Raw genomic sequence first — 7,500 nt, forward strand, 5'->3', positions numbered from 1 at the left:
CTCCTGCAGGATCGGATCGAGGCGAGCCGGAAAAAGAAAACTCTGTCCCTGCGAAGTTGATCTTTCCAGAAGAGATCTCCCTCCCTCCCTCCTCCCTCCCTCCATCCTCCCCTCCCCTTCACCCCACCTCTTCCTCCTACGCCCTCTACTCCTCGGGGGGGATTCCGAGGTTTCCCCCACACAAACGCTCCTAGGATGTGTTGTGGTGTAACCAAAAACAGCAAAGACGGTCTGAAAACTCTTTTGCTTTTCATGTTCTGAAGGCTCTCTCCATCCCTCTCTCTCTCTTTCTCCCGTCCTCTCTTTCTCTCCCTCGCTCCCGGCATCGCTCGAGAGGAAAAAGAAAAAATAAGTGAGAAACGAAGCGAGAGAAAACCGGGAGGGTGAGGACCACGGCGTGGTAGGGCGAAGCGGAGAAGAAGCCGGCGGCAGGAGCAGCAGGCCCTTGAGGGATTCAGGAGAGGAGGAACGAGGTCGTCCCGCCGCCGTCCGCCCTAAACCCTGATCCGGCCGCCGTGTGCGGCAGTGAGGCCACCTCAGGCCCTCAACCCCTTTCTGCAACTGCAAGTCTTCCCTTCTGCGAGGCGCTTGACACGAGGTATACCGTCAGCTTTTCCCCTGATGTAAGTTTCCAGTCCTGCTCTTGGAAGTTTTTTTGTCTTCTTGTTTCCAATATTTTTAACTTGAAGTTGCTTTAGCATCAGGAACATGAAAAGAGCTCTCAGGGCCCACTAAGCAAGCAGGTGGTGACGATATAAAACCAGTCTACTGCCTGATCCTCATTCAGATGAATGAGGATCATGAAAAATAAGTGGTTATCAGTTATGTCAGTTGGCTGGTATTCAAAACAGCGGAAGTCACGAAATGCGTCGTGAATGAGGTAAGTATTTCACAGGGTCAGTCGATACTCAGCAGTATGGTGAATGGCGTAAGCGCTTCGGAACGTTAATAGTCAAACTTCATGGTACACATCAGAATACTATTCATTCCACGCACACACACGAGCGCGTGTGCGAGCCCACGTTCAGGTGTCAAACATGTAATGAAGAAAAATGGGTGTTAAGTAAAGTGTCTTTGTCTCCGTGCGTGCTTGTACAAGAGCATGCTTTCTTATGGTAAGATGACTAAACTAGAGAACTTTGGGTACGAATGAAGTAGCACCGCTGCATCTGTTGCATGTGCTTCGGTCTGAAGCACTTTATCTGTTGCGCCTTGAAGAGGGAAGAAGAGCCCTGGTTATTCCTTGGATGCCCCCGACCCCTACCCGGCCCTCCCACAATCTCTCTCTCTCTCTCTCTCTCTCTCTCTCTCTCTCTCTCTCTCTCCCTTTTCCACAAACCACCCCCTTCCCCCCTTCAAAACAATCGCTCTCTTTTGTCAAAATGGTGGTTCTGGTCATGTGGCATCCTCGCTGAGGGGCGACCGTCGGCGCCTGGGTCAATCAAGACAATATCAAGTCTGCCACTCCCGAGTATGACGTCATGCGTCTTCTTTTTTCCGGCGTGCATAACGCAGCTCGCAATAACAACGCCTTTTTCCTCGGATGAAAACTGGCAAGCAGCATTTCGGAGATGTTTTCCTTTTCTCTTTTTTTTCAAAGTGTTCAGTCATTTGAAAATAGCTTAACAATAGTTTAACCTTTGTTAAGTAAGACATTCATTTAAGTTTGAGCTACTTTGTGAAAATGGAACTCAATTATATAGAATCAAACAAAAAAGCAGCAGTACTACAGTGAAGTCATTATTTTGTTAAGAAAACTCGTCAAACCACGAAAGTTACAGCTACAGACATACTGATAGACAAATATCATTTCTGATCTAAACAACTGTCCCAGTGACGCAATATGTTTTTTTAAGGTTTTTATGTCTGCTGATGAATATATTTCCAGGTCAAATCAGGGAAGATGAAGAAGTAGGCAGCTCTAATGCCTTAAGAACTAAACTACTATCAGAAAGAGCACACTTCAGTCACCTTCAAGGTATCGTCATGAAACCTGAACTAACCAAGAGAATGTCACGTCACACAATAAGATTAAAACATTCTTTACCTCAAAATCACGGCGCTTGTTTAGTAGACATAGCAAGACAAGAAAACGAAATCTGCATCATCTGACAGCCCAAAATCCAATTAGCCCCGTTAACCGATGGCTATAAATCCAGTAGACTCTTCCTTGACCCATAACCCACAATTGTAGCCAGCTTCTTTTAACACATAGCCCAGAATTCTAGCCAACTTCTTTTAACTTCCTTTGACCCAAAACCTACAAATGCAATTAACTTTCCCTTGACCCACTGTTCACAAATCCACGCAGCTCACCCTCAGCTCACAGCTCACAGATACAGCTAACAGCTATCTCTTGATCGATATCCCAAAGGCCCAACCATTCAGTAAACTCCCTTTTGACCCATAGACCAAAAAATTCATCATCTCCCTTTAGACCTATAACCCACAAATCCAATCAATTCCCTTTTGACCCATTACCAAAAAAATTCTATAAACTCCCTTAACCTAAAGGCCACAAATCTAATAAAATTACCTTTTGATCTAAATGCAAAACTTCAATAAACTCTCTTGACACAGCCCAAAAATTCAATAAACTCCTTTTTTACACATAAACCAAAAACTCTAAGTTCCTTTTGACCCATGGTCTAAAATTCAATAAACCCCCTTTTGACCCATAGCCAAAAAAATCAATAAACCCCCTTTTGACCTATAGTCTACAAATATAATCAACGCCTGTTTGACCCATAACCCAAAAATCCAGTAATCTCCCTTTAGACCTATAACCCACAAATCCAATCAATTCCATAAACTACCTTTTCACCCATAACTCACTTTTGACCCATAGCCCACAAATCTAATAGACTCCCTTTGACCCGTAGCCCAAAAATTCAATAAATTTCCTTTTGACAGATAGCTCAAAAATTCAATAAACTCCTTTATGACCCATTACCTAAAAATTCAATAAACTTTTGACTCACATTCCGAAAATTCAATAAACTTCCTTTTGACCCACAGCCCATATAAATTCAATAACTCTCTTTTGACCCAAAGTCCAAATATTTAATAAACTCCTTTTTGACCCATATCCCAAAAATACAATAAACTCTCTTTTGTCCCAAAGTCCAAATATTCAATAAACTTCTTTTTGACCCATATCATAAAAATTCAATAAACTCCCTTTTGACCTATAGCCGAAAAAAAATGTCAATAAACTCCCTTTTGATCCATAGCCCAAATATTAAATTAACTTCTTTTTGAAAAATTTAATAAACTACCTTTTGACCCATAGTCCAAAAATTCAATTAACTCCTTTTCGACCCATAGCCCAAAAGTTCAATAACTTCACTTTTTACTCATATCCCATATATTCAATAAACTCCCTTTTGACCCATATCCCAGAAAGTCAATAAACTCCCCTTGGATCCATAGCTCAAAAATTGAATAAGCTTCTTTTTGACCCAAAGCAAAAAAAAATTCCATAAAATACTTTTTGACACAGGCAAGGAATTCAATAAACTCCCTTTTGACCCATAGCCAAAAAATTTACGAAACTCCCTATTGACCCATAGCCAAAAAATTGAATAAACCTGTTTTTGACACTGCAAAAAAATTCAATAAAATACTTTTTGACCCACAGGCAAGAAATTCAATGAACTCCCCTTTGACCCATAGGCCAAAAATTTAATAAATTTCTTTTTAATCCATAGCAAAAAAAAAATCAATAAAACACTTTTTGACTCATAGCCCAAATATTGAATAAACTCCTTTTTGACCCATAGACTAGAAATTCAATAAATTCATTTTTGACACATAGCCCAAAAATTCAATAAACTCTTTTTGGACCAATAGCCCAAAAATTCAATAAACTCTTTTTGGACCCATAGCCCAAAAATTCAATAAACTCCGTTTTGACCCATAGCCCACAAAAATTCAATATACTCCATTTTGACCCATAGCCCAAAAATTCAATAAACTCTTTTAACCCATAGCCAAAAATTCAATAAACCACCGTTTGACCCATTATTATTACCCAAAAATTAAATAAACTCCCTTTTCACCCATCGAGTAAAAATTCAATAAACTTCATTTGACCCATTATTATTACCCAAAAATTCAATAAACTCCCCTTTGACCCATACCCCAAAAATCAATAAATTCCCTTTTTAATTGATAGCCCAAAAATACAATAAACTCCCATTTGACCCATAGCCCAAAAATTCAATAAACACCCTTTACACCCACAGCCCAAAAATCCAATTGATTCCCTTTTAACCCAAACCCAAAAATTCAATGAACTTACATTTGACCTATAGCCCAAAAATTCAATAAACTCCCTTCTCACCTATAGCGCCCAAAAATTTAATAAATTCCCTTTCAATCCATTGTCACAAAATTCAACAAACATTGTTTGACTCATAGCCCAAAAATTCAATAAACCCCTTTTTGACCAATAGCCCAAAAATTCAGTAAACTCCCTTTTGACCCATAGCCTAAATATTCAATAAACTCCCACTTGACCCATAGCCCAAAAATTCAATAAACTTCCGTTTGACCCATTATTATTATTATCCAAAAATTCAATAAGCTCCCTTTTCACCCATAGCCCAAAATTTCAATAAATTCCATTTTGACCCATAGCCCAAAAATTCCATAAACTCCTTCTCACCCATAGCCCAGATATTCAATAAACTCTCTTTTGACCAGATGCCAAAAAATTCAATAAACTCGGTTTTGACCCATAGTCCCAAAATTAAATAAATTCATTTTTGAACCATAGCCCAAAAATTTAATAAACCCCCTTATCACCCATAGCCCAAAAATTCAACAAACTCCCATTTCACCCATAGTCAATTCAATAAACTCCCTTTTGACCCATAGCCCATAAAATCAATAAACTTCCTTATCACCCATAACCCAAAAAGTCAATTGACTCCCTTTTAACCCACAGACCAAAAATTCAATAAACTACCTTTTGACCCATAGCCCAAAATTTCAATAAACTTCCATTTGACCCATTATTATTACCCAAAAATTCAATAAACTCCCTTTTGACCCATAGCACAAAACTTCAATGAACTTCCGTTTGACCAATAGCCCAAAATTCAATAAACTCCCTTCTGACCCATAGCTCAAAAATTCAATAAACATCTGTTTGACCCATAGTCCAAAAATTCAATAAACTCCCTTTTGACCCATAGTACAAAAATTCAATAAACCTCCGTTTGACCCATTATTATTACCCAAAAATTCAATAAACCCCCTTTTCACCCATAGTACAAAAATTCAATAAAGTCACTTTTGACCAATAGCCCAAAAATTCAATAAACTTCCTCTTGGCCCATAGCCCACAATTTCAACTAACTCTCTTTTGACCCATAGCCCAAATATTCAATAAAGTCCCTTTTGACCCATAGCAAAAAAAATCAATAAAATACTTTTTGACCCACAGCCCAAAAACTCAATAAACTTCAATTTGACCCATAGCACAAAAATTCAATAAAGTCCCTTTTGACCCACAGCCAAAAATTCAATATAGTACTTTCTTTTGACCCATAGCACAAAAATTCAATAAAGTCCCTTTTGACCCACAGTCAAAAATTCAATATAGTACTTTCTTTAGACCCATAGCCCAACAATTCAATAAACTCCCTCGTGACACACAACTTAAAATTCAATCAACTCCCTTTTCACCCATAGCCCCAAAATTCTATAAGCTCCCTTTTCACCCATAGCCCAAAAATTCAATAAACACCCTTTTAACCAATAATGCAAAAATTCTATAAACCCCCTTTTGACCCATAGTCCACAAATCCAACCAACTCCCCTTTGTCCCATAACTGAAAATCCTATAAACTCCCTTTTGACCCATAGCCCCAAAGTTCAATCAGCTCCCTTTAGATCTATATCACAAAAATTCTATAAACTCTCTTTTGTCCCATAACCCAAAAATTCAATCAAGTCCCTTTTGACTCACTGCCAACAAATCCAATCAGCTCACATTTGACACAAAAGCCATAAAACTAATGAACTCTTCCTTAGCCTGTAGCCCACAAATTCAATCAATTCTCCCCTTCCTCAAGGCCCAAAAATCCAGTCATTTCCCCTCGACCATATATGTATGCAACTCCTCCCTGATCCATTCCCACAAACCCCCTTGGCCCAAAAACTCCCATTAACTAGCCCTCGACTCATAGCACATCGATCCAATTAATTCCTCCTAAAACTATGGATTAAGAAGGCAATGAAGCTGCCATAGATCCATCTGACAGCTCTCTACTTATAAACTTAAAGTCCATAGATCCAGTAACTTCCGTTGACTCTATGCCAACAACGCTAATAAACTCCCCCTCCCCCCTTCCCATAAACCAGAAATCGACTTAACTTTCCCTTGAACCAAACTCAAAAATCAAACAAATGCCTTCTTGTCCAATAGTCCTTAATTAATCAACTCTAGACCCTTAGCCTACAGTTACGGATCAGGATCCGATCAGGTTCTTTATTATAACAAACAAAAAGGATTCAACACCAACAATTGAAACACGGGATACGAATATAGAAAGGAACTCAATCAGAACACAAATTCATTTACAAGCTTATTCACAAAGATAAATTCAGAATGGTTTCTCCTATTTACATAACAAAATTAAATCTCACTATATGTGAAAAGGGGGAACAGTGCGGTACTGAAATACTTGGTGGTAAGTTTTACAGCTGTTGAGATCGGTGCTCGATGCGATGGCTTCACGAGGGGACAGTGCAAGCTCCAGAAGGGCTTCTTATCTTCCCACTGCAGGAAGGAATGACTTATTCTTGAAACTTTAAGGGTGGGTTACTTCTCAAAACCTCTTGCAGGACGTTTCTTCTCTGAAAGGGTTTACTCGTCGTGGGGATCTCTCTCTCTCTCTCTCTGACTACGAACTTTACTCTCTAGTTTCCGTTCACACTCTCTCTCGTGCGTCCTCTTCCCTCTCTTATCCTTTGTCCCTTCCTTCTTCTCTTCTCTGATGTATTTTACTTCCTCAGAGTCCTGTATATTTAAGTCGATCTCGGGGCAGGGTTCAAGGGCGGAGCTAACCCGCAAACGTTTCCATCCCGAGAACTTTTCAGAAGACTCTGGACCAAATGTTACATCATATCCAAAGCGTTGTGTCACTGGAGACAACAGCGTGCTGGAGTTCCGCAAAACAACAGAGTATTTTCGAATAATCATGAGAACAGACACCCCAAACACGTGCGGGAATACCTCCTTGCTGCAGACCTACTCAAAAAAGATACATTTTCCTTTCCTTTAAAACATGTTTCTCCACTATGAAGCGACTACCATGACACCTACGGATTAGTCTAATTCATCCAAACTTATATCCCACAAATCCAACCAACTTCACTTTCATTCATAGCCGACATATCCAGTCAATTCCCCCTTCAATCAATGAACACATATATAGTCCAATTCCCAATGACCTAAAGCCCACAAATCTAATTAACTCCCCACTGACC

At 39.5% G+C, this 7,500-nt stretch overlaps 2 protein-coding genes across 3 annotated transcripts in view; one reads left to right on the top strand and one right to left on the bottom strand.

The window, feature by feature from the left end:
* The window catches only part of LOC135222814 (mitochondrial import inner membrane translocase subunit Tim8 A-like), a 316,936-nt gene that overhangs the window by 228,315 nt on the left and 81,121 nt on the right, over nt 1–7,500 (bottom strand). The window lies entirely within an intron of this gene.
* Nucleotides 1–7,500, top strand: part of LOC135222813 (uncharacterized) — an 86,577-nt gene that overhangs the window by 212 nt on the left and 78,865 nt on the right. The window contains exon 1 of one of the 2 annotated variants that reach the window (XM_064261119.1): nt 1–598. This exon is cut by the window's left edge and continues 212 nt beyond it. The gene's annotated coding sequence lies outside the window, so the exon portion shown is untranslated. Of the gene's footprint in view, nt 624–7,500 lie in introns of both variants that reach the window. The other variant, XM_064261118.1, reaches the window with a different exon arrangement.

Source organism: Macrobrachium nipponense, chromosome 8, assembly GCF_015104395.2.
Source record: "Macrobrachium nipponense isolate FS-2020 chromosome 8, ASM1510439v2, whole genome shotgun sequence".
Classification (NCBI taxonomy): Eukaryota; Metazoa; Arthropoda; class Malacostraca; order Decapoda; family Palaemonidae; genus Macrobrachium; species Macrobrachium nipponense.